This window comes from Arvicanthis niloticus, chromosome 2 (assembly GCF_011762505.2).
Source record: "Arvicanthis niloticus isolate mArvNil1 chromosome 2, mArvNil1.pat.X, whole genome shotgun sequence".
NCBI classification, from domain to species: Eukaryota; Metazoa; Chordata; class Mammalia; order Rodentia; family Muridae; genus Arvicanthis; species Arvicanthis niloticus.
In genome coordinates, this window is record NC_047659.1 from 78,616,066 (window position 1) to 78,640,019 (window position 23,954).

Genomic DNA, 23,954 nt, shown 5'->3' on the forward strand with positions numbered 1-23,954 from the left:
TTTAACATCCTGTTACACTTAATTGAATTCATTTTGTCATCCCGTTGTAAAGTTTCTCGATATTAATGAATACATGATTAGTTAATTAGGCACTATTAGCTTCATTACACTTCAGATTTTTTTCTGGCTCATATTTAGTTCAGAATATATGATATGCCTTAACAAAATTTCCAACCATCTCAGAAGGGTTGCTTGAGGTTCCTATTTTGTTTCCATGATGTTGTCTTCTACACCATCATCTTCATCCTTAAACACAGCTAAGCTGTTTTCTTCTCACAAAGAATTATTTTGGGGAGAGGGTGTGGAAATTTCTACATTTTGATCCTCCTTCTCTCCCTCTCTTCCTTCTTCCCTCTCTCCCTCCTCCTTCCTTTCTCCTCTCCCTCCTCCCTCTTTTCCTTTCTCCCTTCTCCCTCTTTTCCTTTCTCCCTCCTCCCTCATTCCCTCTCTCCCTCCTCCCTCATTCCATCCTTTCTTTATTTCATTCTTCTTTGTGATTGAACTCATTTGCTTCCAATCTTCCTGTCCCAAAGATTATAAACATGGGCCTTGGTGTTGTCCTCTACAATACTTGTACTGACAATATTTGATCTTTAAAACTCATAGTCACAACTCATGTGTTGGAAGTACACATGAATGAACACATCTCTCTCTCTCTCTCTCTCTCTCTCTCTCTCTCTCTCTCTCTCACACACACACACACACACACACACAGACACACACACACAACCTATTTTGAGATCCACAGTGCTGGAACAGTAGCAATGATACTGACAGAGCATGGCAGCCCTCTTGCCAGACACTGAAGTGACCATTTCATTTAAACCCCAGAAGCATTTCTGTGTGGAGCAAACGCAACAGTCTATAAATTCTTTTATTTTGCAGACACAAAGGAGTCTCAGAAGTGACTCTTTGCAACAGATGGCTGTATGTATTCTAAGGTAAGCCATGACATTTATTCCTAACAAAAGTTGTTCTTAGATTTGTGCAAAATAAACTGTTTGAGAAAAGGATTCTGTATCTGCACAAATGATATTGCTCTCTGCTTTGAAACTGAAATCTTAGTTTAATTTAATTCAACGGTTGCCCTGGAGTTTTTAATTCTAGAACACAATTTTTAGAAGTGAAAATCAAATTTCCATAATTCATTGACTCTATACTTCAAGATTTGGATCTTTACACTTTAAAATAAAATTAGGTGAGTACCTGCTTGAGTTTTGGACTAAAGGATGCACTGCTACCTTTCGTAGCAGTTTTATCCTCAAGTCCTGGTGGGCAGCCAAGTGCACCGGTGAGAACCTGGGATGTTTTGAGGGTCTCTTGGCAACCCCTGACCAGCAAGTTGAAGGGACATGTATCCCACATCTGTGAGTGGGCTTATTGATGGTCCAAGGTTTGTGGGAGCATAATGCCCCTTTGTGGGAGAATTCTAGTTAAACTACTTTTAACAATATGGTTTTGGGGCCAGAAAGATGGCTCAGCAGTTAAGAGCATTGCAGAGGACCCTGGTTCTCTTCCCAGCAGGAACTCCAGGTCCAGGTAGATCCAGAGCTTCTGTGCTACATGAACACCAGCACCTTCATGCACATACCATCACAGACATGTGTGTGCGAGTGCACACACACACACACTCACAATGCATGCATGCATGCCCACACAAACACACACAGAGATAATTAAAAATAAAATTAAAAAATGCATTTCTGGAATGTTTCCTTACATCTTTTAAAAGCCATCCGTAGTTTGTTCCCCGACTGCTGACGTTGCTGAGCACAGTAGCTCTCAGAAGTGGTTTCTCGCTTCCCATGGCAATGGACGTGGAACAGGACCAAGTCTCACGGCCACCTTTGTCTTTTTCTTCCTCAATACATGTGCTTGTAGTTTGCGGATGAAACATCTCCCACAAAGGCTCTCGTGTCAAAGGCTTTATTCCAAAGTCGGTGAGCCATCGAAACTTGCTGAGAGCACCCTGGCTCTGATCAGTCTGCTGATGTATAAAATCGCACCAATGGGCAGTCGTAGGGTCTGTGAAAGGTGGGTACATGACTTTTCTCTTGCAAGGTATATATCATATCGTGCTGGCCTTTCTCCCATCCCACCATGCTCCTCTCTGGTCATCAGGAAGCGAACACCTCTGCTCTGTTATGCCCTTCAGCCATGGTAACTGCCTCACCACAGGCCCAGAGATGTGGAGCCAGATGACCATGAACTGAAACCCTGAGCCCAAACTCTTTCCTCAGGTTGTTTTTAACGTAACTCCTGTGATGAAAGTCTCTCCAACACATGCTGCAGTGCCTTCCTGCCTGCCTTCCATATTTATGGTGCCTTGGTCCCCACAGGAACATATCCTTAGAAGCAGATGATGCAGGCATTCCTACTTAAAAAATAAGTTAATTTTAAGTAGGTTTAGATTCTAAACTTCATTCCCAAGCACAATCACTGATTTTTCTATCATTTTTAACAAGTTCACAAAGAAAAACTATTTATTAATGAAGCATTTTAGTTGTTGACATGTTTGAAATTTCAACTAGCTCCATGTTTAGTTATACCCAGGTTACCTCCATCTATTTAAGGATAAAATGGAGGATAATTTGGTACTTATTTGCAGCTAGGTCATAAATTGTGTTCATGCCATTTTTTTAAAGGAGGGGATTGCTGCTATAGGATATTACAAACGGATCTTGGCTCCAACGGTTATTAGCTGTGCGGCCTTAGGCAAATCACTTAACCTTTCTAAGCTTCACCTTCTTCATCTGCTAAGTAGAGATATGCTAGCACTGTGAGCATTTGGCACAGATCGTGGCCTAGAACAACCAATTGGCAATATGCAGCTAATAATGGTGATAATAGCAGACAAATTTAAATACATTTATTGCATTTTGTTATGTTGTCTTTACTTACATAACAGTTTTCTTTTTGGTTTTGATGTCAACCATTTCTTTACTCATGTGCACATTTCATTGATATTTGACCAACTACAGCTAAATTAAATATTTAAGCTTGAACACACACATAGAAGAAAATAAACACTGAAGCATCTGACCCAGTGTAGTAGTCTGAGGTAGTTTTAGAAGCATAGAGATAAAGGCAGAATCTGTACAAGAAAAGACAGCGTCTGAGCATGTGAAAATGAAAAACTCCTAAGCAAAAGTAAATAAGGAAACTGGGTATGGTGGCTTATGCCTTCAATACACAAACTCAGAAGACAGACACAGGTGGATCTTTGTAAGTTCAAGGCCAGCCTAGGCTACATAGAGTTCCAGGACAGCCAGAGCTACACAGAGAGACCCCAGCTCAACAAAACAAAAGTAAACAGTAAATAAGGAGATACGGAAAAATCTTTGCGACATCAGCATCAGAGAGTGAGATAATGTCTTAATATATAGTAAGTCTGACAGCAACAAATACATTTTAAACCCCACAATAGAGAAAAAGGAAAGGACATGAAAATAAAACACACGAGAGAAGAAAAATTAAAAAACCCAAGCCAAATGAAGCATCCAGTCTCATTAAAGAGTCAATGTCTGTCAGGCAGTGTGGTAAGACATTCTTCCTGTTAGAGCAATAGTAAACCTGGCAATTGCCAGTCTGATTGGGGTACTGGGGCACACACATGCTTCCCTCTGATTAGTGTTAGTTTCCTGCTATATGTAATAACTTACCTCCAAAACACAGAAACTTCAAACAGCAAACATTCATTGCTTCATGGCTTTATGGGCTGGGAATACAAAGTATCTTCACTGAGTATTTTTATCACCATCATCATCATCAATCACCATCATCACCTTATACACTTAAGTATATTGCCTACATGTATATTTCTACACATTAGGCATGCCCAGTGTCTATGGAAGCCCCAAGAGTCTGTTGAAACTGGAGTTAAAATGGTTGTGAGCCACCTCATGGGTGCTGAGAATCAAACCTGGGTCCTCGGGAAGAGCAGCCAGTGCTCTTATTCACTGAGCCATCTCTTTAGTCCTTTACTGGGTAGTTTTAACTCAGAATTTATCATGAGAATGGACCAATAGTTCAAGTAAGAGCTTCAGACATCTGTGGTTGAATTAAGACTGGAAAGTTGGCACCTAACCACATTCATAGTACTGCTGCCACCAGAGGTGCTGGTCCATCTCTGGCTGCCCCTCCCCGTGCAGCGCCGGTCACAACATGAACATTGGAACAAGAGGAGAAGCAGCAAGGGGAAAATAGAAGCATTGGTGTCTGATAAGGCCATCTATCACCTCTGCCAAATTCTTTATGTTATGTAGACCTACGCTGGCCGACAAGGAAAGGGGCTATACAAAGATATGAATGCAAATGGTACATTATTTCTGAGAGTCTGTTTGGTAACATTATCAACTTTCTTTCAAAAGCCCCACATTTCTTTAATTCAGAATGCCCGCTTCTACCTGTTCACCCTGAAGTGGGAGGTACACTCATGTACCTTGAGAAATGTTGGTTGTAGCCTTACTTAGGCTGGCGAGGCTTACGAGTGACCGACAGGCTGCATAACTACAGCATGGAGTGTTCTCAGGAGTGGTGAGCAGTTAGGTCACAAATCTGCAGGGTAATTTATGATGAGAGATAAAACTACTAATTTCTCTGTAAGTGCCCATGCTTACTTAGCTAGTCACAGTCCCCTGACTTGGCTGCAAGGAATGAAACCAGGCTCAGGTTGGAGGGGCCACAGCAAGACTGAGAGTGTGACAATTTTACTGAGAGCAATTGGACTTTGTATACACTTTATCAGTAAGAGACTGAAATGGCGATTGCCAGGATGAATGTGTTTGCAGTTGCCAGGTTACGATAAGTTTGCAAACCATACAAGGCACACAAGATTAATGTCTAAGAGCAACTGTCCTGCCACGTTTCATGCCTCCTTGACTACCAACGGAACATACAAAGAAACACAAGGCTGCCTGAGTGTCTCACTGCCTGAGGGAGTCCATCAGTCTCTCGGGAACTAGAAGGCATACTGTGCTCTAGGAGCCACGGACTCTAACCTGAAGAACCTGACACATAGCTCTCAGCTAAGCCAGGCCGACTCCATGGTTTTCTGCATGGCATGAGTTGGAAAATATGAGGTAAAAAACGCAATATCACTTAGGTTTGTTTACATTATGCCAAAAATATATGTATAGAATGAGGTCAGAGTTGGAACTTTATCTATAAAATAGATAATTTTGTCCTTCTGTTTTTCTTTGTCCCTTATATTGAAAATTGTATTTTCTTGTAGAACCAATATAGAAAATCTTCTCCACTGCTCACCACGTTCTCCTCAGTTGAAGGGACATGTGTAAGACAGTAAGAGCCTACATAAGAAAAAAGCAACATAGTACACTAGGTGTGATATAAATCTCAAGGTAATATGAAAAAAGTTTAAATCTTAAGCTTTCTTGGTAATGTTTTGGGTGAACTTGGAGACTCAAGAGTGTTTTTTTCTAACATTGTGAACATGTGGACTAGAGAATTTACTTAACTGTTTTTTTTTTTTAAAGAAAACCACAAAGTTGTGTAAGAGTAATGTTTGTGTGTGACAAAGGTTACTACAAAAACACAGTAACACATATGGTCTCTTCAAATTCTTTCTTATTTTAGTTCCCAGAGCTATTTGTATGCATATTCTCAGAAGTTATTATGTATATATTTTCACACATTCCAGGGTTCTCATTTAAGTAATAAAAATAGCATATGTTATTCTTGAAGAAAAACTTCTAGCAATTCATACTAAATAAAATATAAATAAAATTATGAGCAGAAGGCTTATGGTAACACATGCTTACAATTTCAGCCCTTTGAAGTGGAGACAAGATCAAGAGTTTTAGGCCAGCCTCAGCAACATAGCAGGAGTGAGTCTAACCTGGGTTTCTTAGAAACGAAAAGCAAAAGCACTTCTCAATATATTATTCAAATATTATCATTGATACAATATAATTTGTAATTAGATAGATACAACATAACGCACAGCTATGCATATGAGTTTATGATCATAATTTTTCTGCTTGATAACAAAGTAGGACCATCTTTCTATGTTTACATCTATATCAATGCTATGTTTGAAACTTTACTAGATATCCCCATTTAAGCAGAAATGAGCAATGATGCTATGATAAATATTCTTATGCATGGGTTTGTTAACTCAGAGGGAATACACACTTAACACTTTGATAGTCATTGGTTAATCCAAGAGCAGTTCTGCTCACCGTACTTAGCACTTGCATAATTTTCTCCTCCTCATGTTTTTCTGTGTATTTGTCTTTCTTTTTCAGCTTTCCTGTTCAACCAGTGGGCTATCTCTCCAGCCTCCATTCATTATTTTAACCAAAGTTTAAAGGTTTAAGTTATTCAATATCATCTTATGTCTGGGACAGTATAAGATACGCAGTGTCATTAGTTATTAACTGAACTCCTCTTGGTATTTTGTTGTTGTTGTTGTTAGACATTAGTTCCACACTTTACAAAATAAAATAAGAACCGTGTGTAATAACTGAGAGAGTATACCTGGAGTCATACATAAACATGGTCATCACTTTCTGGATTAGTAAGTAAGCAGGGTAACACTGAGCATGTCAGGGACTTTGCTGTGACTCTCCATCTCTAATATGGGCACAATAATAGCCAGCTCTTTCCAAAGCTGTTGCAGGGATGAAGATGTGAGCATATGGCTCACATACGGGACAGTCCTTTGATGCAGTGATATCTTAGAGGCATACTAGGAGGCAAGTTATCCTCGAACTCATAGAAAAGCAAGATATACAATCCAAATTAAAATACTCAGATCATAATTTCCCCCATCAACTTAAAGCAAGATACAATGTGCAGGGAAAGAGATGGGTAAACAGTGCATATAAAATAAAATGGAGATGGGCTGGAGGGCCACATCTCCTAAGTCTTGTTCTGTAGTCTACATAACCTCTATCTGGGCAGCATCACTTGTCCCTGATGGGGAGTGTGTGTGTGTGTGTGTGTGTGTGTGTGTGTGTGTGCAGGCCCACTTGGCCAGTGGTGGTGTTCCAGATGAGCAGATGGCAGATAGTCCCGTGAGAGTCAGCAGGGCACACCATGTGTGGCTGGTTCAACAGTCCATTCCTACTGTATACCCTGCAGGCTGTTTTTTTTTTAATATCTATATATCCAAATTGTTTGCTGCTGTGGTTATTAGTGAAATTAAATCACAGCTCCTCAGTTATCTGTGGTGTATTATTCTTTTTGGGTTGTGTTGACAGACTAATGCTCTTAGTGTGTGCCTGATATAGTGCAGACTGTCTCCACTTCACACGGCTGATTCATCCCCATTCTTGATCCTCTTGTCTGTTATTGAGCAGAATTGAATACTGTCAAGCCATATAGCAAATGCCAATTTTTATATATACACACACATGTTCACAATCATGTTGGAAAAAAGAAACAAAAAATGTAGTTATTAATATGTGAGGATTTTTGTGCCTATGTGTGCAAGTAGTGCTCATGTTGGAGTGTGTGTGTGTGTACATGATGGACATGTGTGTGAAGGACAACATTTGATGTCAATCTTCAGGAGCTACCCACCTTGTTTTTGAGAATAATTATCTCACTGGCCTACAGAATACTAATAGGCTGTGCAGCCAGTAAGTTCCAGGGATCTGTCTATCATCAGCCACCTCCACTGTGCTGAGATTGCTCACATGTCCCGCCATCCTTGGATTTTATTTTTGCATGGTTTCTGGGGATTACTTGCAACTTTACTAAAAGAGACATTCTCCTCAGGCCTAGATATTTCAATTGTTTTATTAAAATAAACATTATCTTTCTAGCTAAAATATCTCCAAATAATCAAACAAACAAAATAAAAACAAACAAACAAAAAACCCAAAGCCAACCAAAGTGATGTGACCTGAAATACTAAATTTATTAGCTAGACCATTTTACTGCTAATTTCTCTGTCTCAGGTTCAAACTGTAGCATATAAGGCTGGAACTGTTTTCAACCTTTTCTTTCTTTCCAGGCTTATCCCCAGTTTGCCCTGACTTACCTGGAAGACTTAACTGCTCCAGTGAATGTGAGCCAGACAGAGGACAACATTCCCCACGAAGCCTGGACCACTGCTCATCAAGAACATTGTGTGGAAGAGGTCAGTGTGATAGCCAGAAGAAAGACAGAGGCACACCTCTAAAATGTGTCTTGAAAACAGAAACTATTCAAGCTGTTGTTTCCAGGAGACAAGCCCAAAGTATCAATGTAACAATGCTGTTGATAGTTTAAGTCACCTAATGGTGCAATATTCTTTTTTAAAAAAACTTACCTGTTTCTACTTTGGGTATGAATGTTTTGCCTTCATATTTACACATGGATTGTGTGTGTGCCTTGTGCCTGTTGAGTCTAGAAGAGGGCGCTGGATCTCCTGGAACTGTGGTCATAAATAGCTACCATACTACATGTGGGTGCTAGGAACCAAGCCCAAGTTCCCTTTGCGCTCTTAGTTGCTGAGCCATCTCTCCAGCCCATACTGTAGCATTCATAGGCACATTTACAGATGGCGATAGCCTATCTTTCACATTGGGATTGCCTTCATTTGTTTTGATTGTATATAAGATCCTGTGCTATAGGAAAATTCAAAGAACCAAGAACCTCTCAATATCCTTTCAGTGTTATTTTTGAGTACACATTATAAACATTTCTATTCAATGAAATTAACTACATTGTTTCTATGTCTCATTACAAGAGTTTGCAGAAGCACATCAACAGTCCTTTACTGAAGCAGCTGCCAGAAACCTCAGACACTTATGTCATCGTGCCAGAAAGCTCACTTGAGGAGACAGAGAGCCTGTCAGTGCTGCTGCTGAGGAAACTGGAAGGGAAACATCCCAGGGCTCCTTCTCAGAGGTAGGACAGCGACAGAGTGCAGCTTCATTGCTCAATGATATCCGACGGTTCCCTTCAGTTTCATGTAAGACCGATTTATTGAAGAATGTTGAAATATCTCAAAAGCCCCCTGGCTTCAATCATAGTAGTTTTAGGGTGACATCTGATGAAGAGAGGTGACATTTATGTGTATTTTGTTGATGATTGATGAATGTAATCATTTATAATGGTACTTAGGATAGATTGCTGCCTAGAATCTCACTAAAACACACAGAAATAACATAATTAAGCAAAGGCACTACTGAGCATGTCCAATTGTGAAAATGCCTAGTAGTTTTTGAGAAGGGCATGCACATTGGCAGTCCTGTTGATTTTCCCAAGAGGAGTACATTGTACTTGCATTTGAGAGTAATAGATGGTCTTCTATAGCAACACTTAACATATTAACCATTTCCATGGCCAGAGGGAAGTAACATCTTTGATTTGCAAAAAATTACAAATCATTCCTGGCTGAAAAATGAAAACTAGTTTTTCATATTCTTCTCAACAGATGCTTGTTATAACTATTGCGTTACTGGTCTTGATGTTGACAGTCACAAGATGACTTTATTAGCTGCAAATTAAGTCTATACTTGAAATAACTGATTCACATGATCTTAAAGAAGTGACACCTTTCTCACATGCACAAATTTAGTTTGAAAGTGTCCCTGACTTTAACTCATCAATTCAGATAGAAGTGTCATTTGTATTTAAAAGAAAAAGGTTGACGACTTTTTTTTAAACTGGAGGGTATTTTACACTCTAGATCATAGAACCCCATCTAAAGTGATACTGTCTTCCATTGACTATTATTTGGATGACGAGGTTCAGACACAGATAGAAAATTTACTGTTTTACTCTCACAGTATGTGGGTTTCCTGGATGGCATCAAAGATCAGGTTCCAGGACTTTCCCTTCCTGATGGTTAGTTTTCAAGCACTCATAAGTCTCCCACTCTACAATGTTTTATGGCATGAGTGCAGGCTATAGCCATATGGCCTGGCCACTCTCCACAGCATGCCTGGTGCCACTCTCATGTCACCATGGTGAAAGTCCCTTGGGAACAGCCTTCAGTGTTTTCATCTAAAAGGGAAACTCAAGCCAATACCAGAGCACCTTGGGATTTGTTGGTTCTGCTTGCTAAAGTTACCACCAGCTCGTCTTCCTAGACTCACATAGCTGAATCTGCTGTCTTTTCTGTAGAGCACTTAGGTTTTATCATCCTGGCCTTAGTTCTCATCCTGGGATCTAGAACAGTTTGCTTCTGCTTTCAGATTTCTGTCACCCCCTACAGGATTTTTGTTTTTCTTCTTTGTGAATCTCTGCCCTGTGGTAATTTACCAGCTTTTTATGTTTTCTGACTCCCCTGGCTGGAAGTATTTTCTCTGAAGATCTAGGGCTACCATGGGTTAAAGACTGGCCTTTCTTACTCTGTTGCTATTTTGTATTCCCTGAGGCAATGAAATATGATAACTGAACATTGGAGAGAGGAGCATAGTAATAAAAATGTGACACCCACCCTCCCCAACACAAGGCACAGTGTTAATAATATATTGTATCCTGGGATTGTTAAATCAGTTGAGATACTTTTAAATGTCTAGGAAATGGGAAGAACAGTTCTGAAAATGTTCTGAAAATAAGCAAATTGCAAAAAGAATATTAAACAAGCATCAAACAATTGTTCTTGCTTATCCTTTGTCACAGAATGTTTGTCCTGTAGTTAGTCAGGGCCCAAATATTTACAGGAAATTTTTCAGAATTAATTATAATCAAGTCACAAATTTTATTGGATTATGGTATTCTATTTATTGCCCATTACTAATTCATAAATTAAACTTTAACATTGGTGCTATACATATGTATGTATGTGTATGTTAGTATAGGAAAACATTTAGCTTTAAATATGTATTTTTAATTGTGTGTGTGTGTGTGTGTGTGTGTGTGTGTGTGTGTGTGTGTGTTCATCAGTAAGGTTCCTGCAGAAAACAGGGGAGGGCAATGAATCCTTTGGAGCTGAAGTTACAGGCAGTTGTGAGTTTCCTGATACTGGTGTTAGGAATTAAACTTGGGTCCTCTGCTGAGTATCTTCCCAACCTCAGAATTTAATTCTATATACTTTCTGGAATGTCTATATTTAGAATGAAGTTTTTGTCAGTAATAATTGACTAGTAAGTATAGCTGTAATTTTTTCATAAGAAACTGCCAAGGGTCTTTTCTCCATGGGCATCACTTGGTTTACTGCTTTTGTTCTTAAGGATTGAAGTACTTTCTGCCCCTCTCTCCTCACAGTTAACACTGGCAGATACAGTTCCAGTTCATTTCTTTTTCTGTTCTTTATTTCAATCCTTCTGAATAAACAGCATAATACAGAAATCACATTCCTCTTATGTTAGAAGAAACCATGGAGGAAAATCAGAATGTGGTATAGCATTTGGTGTGTTGGTGGCTTTGAATCCTAGAGCATCTTGTCAGGTTTGTGTGTAACTCAGATATGAGAATCAGTGTGTCATTTTGTGATATATACATAAATCATTTTCTCAGTGTTGACTTAATTAAAGCAAATCTTACTGTGGATAACGCAGGAATGATTTAAAATTACCTGCATTGCCAAATGGGAAGATGAGAGGAACTGGATGTGGAGGAATCTAGTTTATAACTTCTAGAAGATTGGGAGGAACATGGAAGCCATGATAGTCAACTAGAGAATAGAAAGGGAGATTTGTCCATAGCAGCAGATATTATGTAAAATTAATACAGGTACCATTAGACCATAAATAATACCAGCTGAGGCTTATCAACTTTATCAAGTGCTGTGCACGTCTTATTCAGTAACTTATACAAACAGTAACACAGGGACTTATCTCTGTTTTACTGAGGAGAACCTTGAAACTGAGGAGATTTAATATTTTAAATAGGTTTCTCAGTAATTTAAAGCAGGCCAATCAGTGCCCCAAACCTGTTCTTAGCATGCACCATGAGTGGCTTGACACTCTTTTTATGGCGGTCATCCCATATCTGAGCCCTTCAGATGAGTTTGTTATTTGGACTGGGTATCTTGAAATAAGGATGTTTAAATAAGGTAGAGTATTTGGAAAGGGAAAGGTTAAAGGAGTAGTAAGATGCTTAGCTCTCCGTGAAGGCTAAATAAGAGGCCAAGACCATCTAAGGAACCAAATCTCCAACCTTCCAGTGTGTTCTGCTATAGAGATCTGTAGTCCAGATGTCCTGTTTTACAGAAGCCTAGCTTGAGTTAATTCACCTTAATCCTTTCCTAGTACTGTGACTATAACTTGTCTACATATTTCGTGCTTTAGTGACTCAGCTTTGCACATACAAATTTGGTGGAAAGAAACTAGTAGCTGCTGTTTGTTAAATGTTTACCACACAACCATCACTACTCTACAGATTTATGCTTATAGCATCAAGAAAGATTGATTTCCTAGCTGATCTTACAACTTGATGATGTAACTAATTTCAAAATCAATGAAGATACAAAAACAAATTCAAAATATCTACACAATGTGTAGTTATGAGGCTAACAGAGGTAGGATTCAAACAAAGACCTCTGTGGATCTCTAGGCAGCCCCTCTCCTCTCTACTTTTATTTATTTCATAGCAATATGTGCATCTTTAAAAGTAGGCTAAATTATTGCCAATTTGTTTGTTTTATTCTTTTGAATTTTATTCTTAACATTACCATCCCCAACACACACCCACAGCTCCACATAATCTAAAATAACCAAGAATGATGTCCTCCTTCCTACAGAGCCATTTCAGTTAATTCATATTTCCAACTCGCAGGAAGATGTCTAACTGTTGATCATTCTTTTCTGTTGGAAAAAATTGTTTTCTCATTGAATAAAAGACTCAATCCCCTTATGTTAAGAAGTCTTGGTGCTAGTTTATAGAGGATATATTTTCTTGTCTGCTCTGGTGACTGACACCTTAGCAAAATATTTTTTGTGTACACATTTGATTCCACGCTTAATCCAGAGTAAAATAAATGTCATTGTCCCAGATCTTCGAGTGTCTGGAATGTGTTTGTTTACATTAGTTTAGCCAAAGGACCCCTCAACACTACTTAGATTGAATAGGAGGTGGAGAAAGAGTGGTACATCCAGCAAAGCAGCTGACCCAGCTTGTCACCCAGTGACCTGTGTGTAGCTGTCATCTTAACTGTTTCTGACAGTGTGCCTTTGGGCACATCTGTGTTAGTGGCATTGGAAAGGCCTTTGTTCTTCTCCCACTAGTGACTTTGTGAGCAGTGAGGTCTCTGCTACTGTACTCACGAGCAGCCCCTTTCTTCCCAGGGAAGCGAGCAGCTGCCATGGACTTAGTTGACATTTCTCTTCATGACTCAAGTTGGCATGCACTTCATTCTTTGAAGAGACCAGACATTTAAAAGTCCTTTGATGATTTTCATTAAAATGTACTTTAATGGCTCAATAACAAAAGGGGTGAGCTATAAAATATATTTCATGTCATCCTGATTTTATATTGATAAAGGTGAAGACAGACAGATAGGCAGATGGTTGAGTAATTTGAAGCAAACAGTATCAAAACATTGGCAGTTGTTACTGGGTTTTAAAATTTTATTTATAACGTTTTCCCGAAATTTAATAATCAAATACACTGTTTAAATAAATATAAAATATGTAAAAATCAACACAGGCTATGAAAAGCATTTTTAATATAGACACTTGGCTCATACTTTATTGGAAAGAATATTTGGACTGATATACAAAGGTATGATCTACTTTTTGTTTCACATTTTCCACTAACAATTTAAAAAATAAATAACATGACATTTCATTTGAAAGTTAATCTAGTGTTTAGAATTATTATAATCATTAGGAAATGTAATTTACTAAGAAACAGGTGTTTCTGATCCCCGAAGAATAACCGGTGTTCCCATCACAATCAAAACAGACCATTCTGAACAAAGAATGTCATACTTTAGAGAATTGTTTAAATTAGAATCAAAACTTCATTTGTGCACCAGAATTTCTGAGTCAGTTTTAGAGCCTTCTTGACGTTTTTACAATTGCTGTATAAAGCCCATGCTCTTCCCACAATGAAGCCTGGCTATGATTGGCATGGGGTAGACAGTGAGCATTTGGTGCTCACTTGATTGTATTTACCATTCCAGGAGAATATGAATCCCAACGATATTGCATTGGTCAATTTTTAAAAGGCCTTTCTTCCCCCTGACAGCATGAGGAGAAATGAAGCTTGAAAACAATGGCATGCTTTTTATGTTTTTCTGTATTCAAGTTCCTTCTGGAGCACATCTGAGATGCACCAGTTAAAGGAACTATTATAGTCTCTTGCTTTTCAAAGAAAGATAAATTAACAGTAATGAAAAGTTCTTTAAGCAGACAAACGATGATCATGTCTATGTAATTACAAATTGTAAAAAACCACATATTAAAAATTGAAAGAATCATATTATGATTTTCTTGAGCGTTCGACAGCTTATGATTTATTAGCCTATTAAGTTGTTTGTGTGGTTTACTGTATAGTTGATGATAATCTGTAACCATGTTATTTGCTTTGAACTATTCTCCTGTTTTCTTCAGTAAACATCAACACAAATGTTCAAAGAGCTAATGAATAAACAGGTCAGTTTTAGTAATCATCAGAATCTGCTTTTTAAAGTAAGTAGACTGTTCTCATTTTCACAGACTCAGTTATCTACAATGCATACCAACGATGGTATATGTAAAGAAATTTACTGTGATGCCACTGCCTCTAATTGTGATTTCTGTGGGTAAAAAAAATTCAGCATTAGATCTGTCTTAGTTCAGAAATACTCAGTTTTGAGAGTTTGCCTTTATCCCTTTTGTGATTTGTGTGATAGACTTTCAGAATAGATGAGACCATGTTCTAGAGATGTGACGTTATAAATTTGTTTTCTGATTACAAACTCAAATGCTTTTTTTGGCTAAATTTGATGCCTGTTTGGGTTTTAGTAAATTTGTTGCGTGGGCGCATGCGCGTGCCTGTGTGCGTGCGTGCGTGCGTGTGCGTGTGCGTGTGCGTGTGCGTGTGCGTGTGTGTGTGTGTGTGAGAGTGAGTGTACTTACATATGAACATATGAAGTAGAGAGGCCAGTGTCAGCTTCTTTCCCCATCTCTTTCCACCTTATTTTGACACAGGTCTGTCCCAGCATGGAGCTTATTGAATCAACTAGGGTGACAGGCCAGTGAGTTTCAACAGCCTTCCTCTCCGTGCCCTGCTTTTAAATGGGTCTGGGGATCCAAACCCAGGTGTCTATGCTGAGAGACAAAGTCCCAGATCCCAGTTTTATTAAACTTTTCTAATAAATTCTCATATGCACTCTGTGAATTAAAATTAAGGGGACAAGCAGTATAATTTCCCTCTTTCCTTGAAACAAAGTAAAAGAATCAGACATCCAAAATAGCAGGTGTGTGTGTGTGTGTGTGTGTGTGTGTGCACAAGCAAGCGTGCACACGTGCACGCACATGTGCACGTTGATGAGGATCAGTTCAGATATTATCAGAGACTTTCTCAAGTCAACAATCTTTAATTAACTCGTGTTCTCATTTCAGACAAGCATTACCTAAACCTCTAGCTAGTTTGATTAATTTGCGTTTTTCAAAAGGTAGTCTTCATCTTCCCATTCCCTTCAGGATTATCCTTCCGATGATTTAATGGCTGAGTGGGAAGCACTACTCTTATCTTCTAGAACTTTGTAACTCCCAATGAAAGTGTGTAGGTGCTGAGGAAATAGCTCAGTGTGTGAAGTGCTCATGAGAACAGGAGCCTGACTTAGATTCCCAGCATTCACATAAAATGCAGTGGCAACAGCATATGCCAATAACACAAGTGCTGGGGGTGGGGAGCAGAGGCCAGAGGAGCCTTGGGATTTACAGTCAGTCACTCCAGACAAAATGGCAAACCTCTGGCTCAGTGGGAGCCCCTCTTTTAAAAATTCAGAGAATAGTGATATAGGATATAGTGTATCCCTAGTGGTGTACACTTGAGATCTAAGTTCTCAGATTCATATTCTGCATTGAGGCCACAGGTGATGCCAGGTAGCCTGGTCTACATAGCAAGGGCCTGTCTAAAAAAGCATAACAAAATCAAAATGCTAAAAATCTTTTCAAAATTAGCATTTTGATGGCAATGGTGGTACATGTCCATGTTATTAGCTCTCGGGAGGCTTAGGAAGGATGTCCCTGAGTTACAGGTAAGCCTGGATTGAATATTGAGAGAGCTATCTCAGAAACAAAAATTCCTCATTCTCAAAGGGACTTTTTATCATATGAATGCATAAATATATAACATACATGCATAAACACCTATGTGTACACAATAAAATAATTTAATGGTGATAAGCTGTGATTATGCTTTAAACATATAACTTTATCTTTATCAAATGAAATAAATTAGGTCTATCAAACTACCTTGATCACCAAACTTGAGGATATAAATAAGCGTCATAGTCTCCTCTTGGGAGAGTTTTCATGTATTCTTGGGCTTTATTTATTTGTTTGTTTGTTCATGCCAGATCATGTAACTCTTTTGACTTTTGATAAAGATTTCTGTAGAGCTGAATTTCATATATATTAGAAGGCAAAAAGGTTTGATTGGACTTTAATGACTATTGCTACCTATTATTTGTTTATTACTAAACTTATGCCAAAGAAAATAAAGAGGAAGATAAGTATCGCTAATCTTGGGTCATTGATTGTTTCATCTTCTCACACATTGTGATAATTGTATTTATAAAAGTGGAGTCCTGGTTTTGTGTTTGGAAGCTGCAGTCTAATAGCAGCCACTCAGATGCTCTGGGAGCATGCTTCCATGCCATTGATGGGTCCAGGTATCACCATTTAGTGTGACCTGCACATGCATAAAGGCTGCCACATTACAGGAGTTCGAAAGCTTTCCCGGGGACAGAAATAGTATATAACAGTGATATGTAGGTTTGTTCTTAAGAAAAGTTCCTGTCTGCAACTATAGACTGAAGAGACCCAAATTCAGAAAGACAAAAACCAACCAACCGAACACCAATCACATCCTTCCTCATGTGCAAATCTAAGCCTGTAATGTATACCTGTATGTGTATGTACATCCATATCATCTATATGTACTTCTATCTCTATAATCTCTAATGCAAATGTGGATAAAGCTTAAGAGACTAGAAAGGAGACCAAGAGAGGGTAGTAAAAGATTATGAGGATAGCTGGTGGGCAAAAGGACAGACACATGGGTCATATAAGACCCATGCTGCAAAGGAGAATCAGGAGTAACAGGATGAGGGCAGGGAAGGATAGTCTCTGGAACAGGCTTTATTGGAAAATGGGACATGTATTGTAATTCTGTAGCAGTGACTTCTCCAGGAGCAATTAGAGGCAACCTAAAAGTCTTTTAATATTCTTAATTGTAAATATTTTATGTGTAATCTTAAAATACTAAAATCTTAAGTATTTTAATATTTAAATAAATTTCAAATAATTCAATATAGTTTGATAGATAACAACACTCCTCTTAATTTTTTTTTGTATCTCCTGTTTGCTTTGTTTCTTGGTGCACACAGGATCCCATGTGTGCTAAGCATACTTCCTGCCACTCAACTGCCTGCTTTTTGTTTGTTTATTTGTTTGTCACTGACTCTATTGAGCACTTTAACATTAATTGCATATATTATAAAAGCTTTTCATTTTTAAAAAATCTATCCGGTTGCAACATAATTAAACTTATTTTTGTCACTGTGAAAACTTGACAGTTGAAATAATTTCCAATATCAGAGGAGTTGAGAAAAGTCACCATCCTTGAGTTCTTTGACACATATGTGTTAACTAACATTCAGGGTCTTCTGAATGTGACTAAAACATTCAACATTAGGTAGAAATAGAACACCGATATCATAACTTGGATACAGTGACTGAAAGAACATTTGCAAAAGCACAAAAATTTCATAATTCTATTTATGTACATGTTCACAAATAACACAGGTACAATGATCAAGAACAGGTGAGTGGTTTCCAAGGAGCTGGGATGCTGGGAAAGAGGAGGCTGTAGGTATGAAGCAATACTTGTAGTGACTGAGTGTCTGGTGGCATGTGTGGTTACATATCTGTAAAAGTAGCAGAGACACACAAACATGTACAGACACAGCTGTGTGTGTAACTTGCATCTAAATGAACTTGGGTGATGCACCAATGTTGGCTGTTTGGTTTTACAGTGCAATGTGCTTGTATGACATGATATAAGGCAATGCCTACCCTCCTCACCCAACTCTGTTCAGTCTGATCCTAATTTATTACTCTTATAGGGAAAGCCATATCCAATGGATTCTAAATAGAATTCCCCATTAGAAATACTATAAATACCTTCATCTGCTATGGGAACCAGGAATTAATTTTGAAGCTATTTTGTAGGCTACATTTTTAAAGATGCTAACAGAAACCACTGCCAGGAAAGGTTCACAAGACTTTTCTGTACACACACAAGCACACTTCTCTCCAATCTTCCACACATCTAGAATTTCTCTGAGATGAAGTTTTAAAAAGAAACAGTCCAGTGGTAGATTACTTGCCTAGGATGTGCAAGGAGTCCAATCCCCAGTGACACAAATCAAACCAAACCAAACTAAACCAAACAAACCAAAGCAAACCAATCCAACCAAGCCAACGCCAATAACAAAACCCAATGCAACACCAACTCCCAAAGGAAAATACAAAATACCAAGAACAGAAACTGTAATTGTTGCGGGGTTCTTTAGCCTGGGCATGGGAGTTAATCCGGACAAAGAAAACACCCAAGCCAATAAGGCTTTTTGCTTCATTTTTTTTCAATGAAAATACTAATACTTTGAAGTAGTAGTATTGTTACTATCAGAGGTAGATACCAAGTATTTCTTCAACTTATGACAGTAGTTCCTATTAGCATATTTTAAATGTAGCCTACAAAATAGCATCAAAATTAATTCCTGATTCCCACTGCAGATGGAGGTATTTATAGTATGTCCAATGAGTAATTCTATTTAGAATCCATTAGAAATGGCTTTTCCTATAAGAGTAATAAAATAGGATCAGAGTGAGTGGAGTTGGCTGTGGAGGGTAGGCATTGCCTCGTATCATTGATTAGAAGTAGGCCAGATGCACAGAAACTAAACTAAAAATGAAGAGAAAAAAATTAAAATTTTAAATTTGAAGTCTTTATGCATTTTAACCACAGGAAATACATATATTTAAAAGTGTATTTGGATATATAGAGGGATAGATGGTGCTTGTGTGTGCTTGGTAGAATTGGGCATCCTCTTTTAAACAGACATTTACATATACCTACAGATGAGTATGAGACTATAAATAGGTACAGCATGTAAAGTTTCACATTGTTATGCTTAATTGTCGTATAGAATAATTATCATGGTTCTTATTCTAAAATTAAACAAAAAGTGTATCTAATGTTTCCTTCACTGTATCACGAATCCCTAAACAAAAAGTTTCATACAACTAGGGGAATAACCTCTTTTTTGTTATCTATTGCCATGAACTAAATGCCAGAAACCTAGCTATTCATTGATTCCCAGATCCATAGCTTAGAAATCCAAGGGGACTTAGCTGATTTTTTTCCCTAGTGTTTGCCTTCTAACATTGTTATTAAAGGTGTTGGTATAGTCAGATTTCTTTCTGGTGACCCTGGGAATAATTCCTGGTTGCTAAGCAATTCAAATTCTTGCTGTTGCAAGGCTGAGGGATCCTGCCCTTGTGGGCTGCCATCTTAGGCCATTCCTCAGTACTCAGCACCTTCTATCTCCTGTCCCTAGCTGGGGAAATATTCTGCTTTTAAAGAGATATGGGTGAGCACAGTATGTTCACCCAGCTAATCTTTATATTTTAAGGTCACTTGTGTCTTACAACATAACATTCAGGAATGAAAAGTATACTTGTAGGTCCATGGAATTAGGAGAGGCCATTTCTGGGACCTTTCTGTTTTCAGATTCTACTTATGATACTTCATTCTGGCAAATAGCTTCTTTCGATAAGTTTTTGTTGTTGTTGTTGTTGTTTTGTTTAGCTTCCAACTAACTAATGCCAGGTAGAAAGGAAGAAGGGAAAATAGCATTTGTAGAACACACACACACACACCCGACATTGTATCACATACCTAGCCATCCACCAAAGACCAATGTGCTGGTTGGCACAGGGCCAGATACAACACTCCAGCCCTGGAGCTTGAAAATGTGGGATGGATTTAACTTTATTGGAACCACATGGTGTGACACACTACAGAGGAAGGAACAAATATCTACTCACTCCAAATAGGAAATCTACAGGCAAAAGTAAGGAACCACTGAAGCTCAAGTTGGCTAATCAATGAATTTATTTTGGGCTACTATGAGAGTGTGGACAAGGGGTTACTTTCAGAAACAAAAATGACTCAAAGACAGGATGATGACTCATGAAAGCCAGAAACTTAGAGCTCACTGTGCAGCCTAGTCAATAGGTTAGAGAATGTCTCTTCTAGGCAGCTCATTTGGGTCTGAGCTACTTCTTGTAGATTGTTATCTGTACGCAGGTGAGGTCAGGTGACTTAGTCAGATAAGACTAGAGCCTGTGATTGGACAGTGGAAAAAGAAGGTGGAGCTGAAAGCTTTAGAGAGGGGACAGAGAGAGACAGTGGGAGAAGAGACGGAGAAGATAGAGGAAGAAGATGAACCAGAACCATGTGGTCCTAGGAACCATAAGTAATTGGGGATTTCTTAGATGACTGAATAATTGTTGCATACAACTTGAGCTCACTAGAATGAAGCAGTTGTAGTGAAGTGAACGAAATGGAAGTAGCTATTTGACTGATGTTCAAACTATGCCTTATAGCAGGGACTCATGCTAAACACCAAAGAATAAGAGTCTTGTCCAATTCACAAGAGGAATTGCATAGGTTTTCCTTTACGTTTTCGGGAACACATTTCTAAGACAACCTTAACACCTGACAGGACTTGCTCGCTCTGAAACTTAGTGAAGATGATAAGGTGCTACACAGTTTAGCACAAGCTTATGTTGTGACTATTTCAATTATGTATATTAATAGTTCACAAGTCGTTGTGATTTCCACTATATAGACAAGTTTTTAGACACGTCATGCAGTTCCACCACCTCTCAAAGGCTAATGAGTAATTCAAACTCAAATGAATAGTCTGTATCTCCTATCATTTCCTCATCTGTAATGATTAATGTTGGAACATTGCTGGACTGGGGTGCCTCATCCAACATACTTGGGGCTAGAAATGTTACAAACTTCAGACGTGGGGAGAGGGAGATTCTGGAGAGTTTTCATTGCATCGGCTCTCGTAGGAAGAACCCAGGTGAGACATGGAGCTCATTTATACCTCATGTGTACCACACCCAGCCTTAAATAATTTTATATATTTTTTTGGCACCAATATATTTTGACTGTGTTGTATCATGTGAGATCAGATGTAAAATTTCCACCATGTTGGTGATAAAAGCTTTTTAGTTTTGGAGCATTTCTGGTTTTCGCATTAGAGATGCTCAACTTGTATTGTTTTCATTTTATTTTACGTTGCTCAAGGGAAGAGTGGCAAGTGCAGAGAATTAGAAATGCAGCAGGATGTCGGTACCATTGTGTAAGGTGAGATATGTTAGAATGTCATAATGTCTGCGAATTTTGCTCAAAATAAATAATTGAGCAGGGTATTCGATAACAAATGTGGAAACGAGGCTTAGTTTTTCTGTGTTCCTTTTTTTTTTTTTTTTTTTAGATCAAGTCAATAAATATTTATTGAGTGATTGCTATGAAGATAGCACTAGGCTAAACCCTGCATGGTGGGAAAGAAATGTTTAGCACACCACAACTTAAATGCCCCCAAACTCCTCAAGAAACACTTAAAATATGTCTTTGTAGAAAAAGAAAAGAAAATCCTTGATTGTATGGAAGAAATTTGCGAGTCCTTTACAACCATCCTGTGCTGTCCTTGGAGGTCCTATGAGCATCAGCAAGAGTCTTCGTTTCCTCATCTTAGACAAGGGATGGGCAGGCTAGAGTCTTTTCTCAAGGTCACACAATGAGGGAGAGCTAAATCCATTCCAGGCTTTGGAAACTGCTTTCGACCAGTCTGTGGAGTGCTAAGAGGAGCACTGTGCTCTGACTGGGCTCATCCTTGTAACATAAGTACAGTTGTGATGTAATTAATTGGTGTAAATTTGCTAAAGTTTAAGTTGTCATAACACCCTGCCCTTTCTCTATTGGTACAGATCCTCCCTGTGTGTCTGGATCTGGACTTCTGCTTTTACATAACTGAAAGGAAACGGCATATTCCTCTTTTGTCTGACTGCTCACTTAAAACTTAATCAGATTTAAACAATATTTTTATTTTTAACGTAATTAATTTATTTTGCTTTATGTTTATGAATTTTTTGGCTGTTGGATCCTCTGGAACTGGGGTTACAGAGCATTGGGAGACATTACGTGATGCTAGAAATTGAAAGTAGGTTTTTTTCAAGAGCAGCCAGTATTTTTAGCCACTGAGCAATCTCTCCAGCCCCTCTGGTCAGATTTTAAAAGTCTCCAGAAGGTTGGGTTTTATAGTGAACATCCATTTACACACTCAGAGCCTCAATGTTGTCTTTATATTTATACTTTTCTTGCTTTGTCATAGATTCTACCTTCTAATTTCTAAAATATTTTAAAGGAAACCAGAAGTATAAATGCTTAGGAACTCTTTATTCCATTATATAAGGAGAATTTTAGTAGTGTGACAGCACAAGAGGAAGGGACTATGATGTTCAAACAAATAAGTTCAAGATTATCTTAGGTATCAGCTAGCCGACAGTTGTGTAAAGCTGCAGTCTTTCGGTTGTTTGATTACAACAGCAATCCCATACAGCACAACACAGATGGAAGTGGCTCAGTTGAACAAAGTGGAGAGTCTGGAACTAGACACATGGCTCAGTGAAAAAACACTCTCCTAGAAATTCCAAAGCATAGCTTGACCTGTGACTCCTGTAATTTTTCTCTGTTTTATATAACAGAAAAAAAAATACAGTTTTATTGTTTCAGTGCTTTTGCCTCATAGGACTTATCCTCAGAAATGTCATCCAGTGGCAGTAAAATGAAGTGACTAAGGAAAGACTGGAGTCACAATCACACAGGTATAAATTTGGTCTCTGGCCAGGTCTGCAAAACGAATCCTCAGATGGTTGTGTCATCAGCTGATTATCTCAGAAGGTTGTGAGGATCAGAGCAGATGACCCACCATCCAACAACAGAATCTAGAAGTTAGGGTTCAGACTGGGAGCCAGATTTCCTGGACCCAAATTCTTCATATCCATGTGACCTCAGCCTGATAGCTTACACCAATCTATTTCAACTTGTTTGCTTTTAAATTGTTAAAAATAACAGCACCAATCTTCACAATTAAGTGAATTGACGGTTATCAGGTTATTAGAATGGTATTGGCGCAAAGACAATGCAATGAAAAATGCTCGTTAAGTGAGTGAGTGCTTAGGAACTGTTCTTCAGCATGTAGAAGACACTGTGGGATCTTATCTGGAGTAGCTGCCCCCCACGCTCTATCATTTTGTGTGTTTTCCCTCAGACTACTTCTCACACTCTAGAATCTTCTCTTCATTTATTTGTTGTATCTCATTTTTCTACCTCTTGAGAATCTAAGCTGTGTGATGGCAAAGAAGATATCCTGAACTTTTCATCTCTTCAGGGTGCACTCAGGACCTGAAACATTGCCTAGATCAAACACTAAAACTCACTGCACACTGTCGAATGAACTACTTATCAGACCCAGCAATATAAGTATCAATCCTTCTCAATCTGAGATATACTTGTTTTACTTTCAATGTGATACTCCTACAAAATACTGCCTCTATGCAAGAAGTCTTCATTGCTCATTAATCTTTGTATTCTAACAAGATGCTTACATCCGTATCAAATATCCTTGCTTAGCTAACTTGACATTCATGAAATGCACCAGACTACATATCTAATATGCTATAAATACTTTGAGCCAAGTATAATTGAGGTATTTTTTCTATATCCACATGAACAGATTCGATGTTTCACATTAA

The 23,954-nt window shown here is 38.4% G+C and overlaps 1 protein-coding gene across 7 annotated transcripts in view; it reads left to right on the plus strand.

The window, feature by feature from the left end:
* Positions 1-798: 798 nt before the first annotated feature.
* Dcdc1 (doublecortin domain containing 1) overlaps positions 799-23,954 on the plus strand; it is a 144,831-nt gene continuing 121,675 nt past the window's right edge. For 5 of the 7 annotated variants that reach the window (XM_076929379.1, XM_076929377.1, XM_076929382.1 and 2 more), the window contains exons 1-3: positions 4,892-5,081; positions 7,982-8,107; positions 8,699-8,859. The gene's annotated coding sequence lies outside the window, so the exon portion shown is untranslated. Of the gene's footprint in view, positions 942-1,881; positions 2,035-4,891; positions 5,082-5,233; positions 5,361-7,981; positions 8,108-8,698; positions 8,860-23,954 lie in introns of those variants that run through there. The other 2 variants (XM_076929380.1, XM_034494462.2) reach the window with 2 other exon arrangements.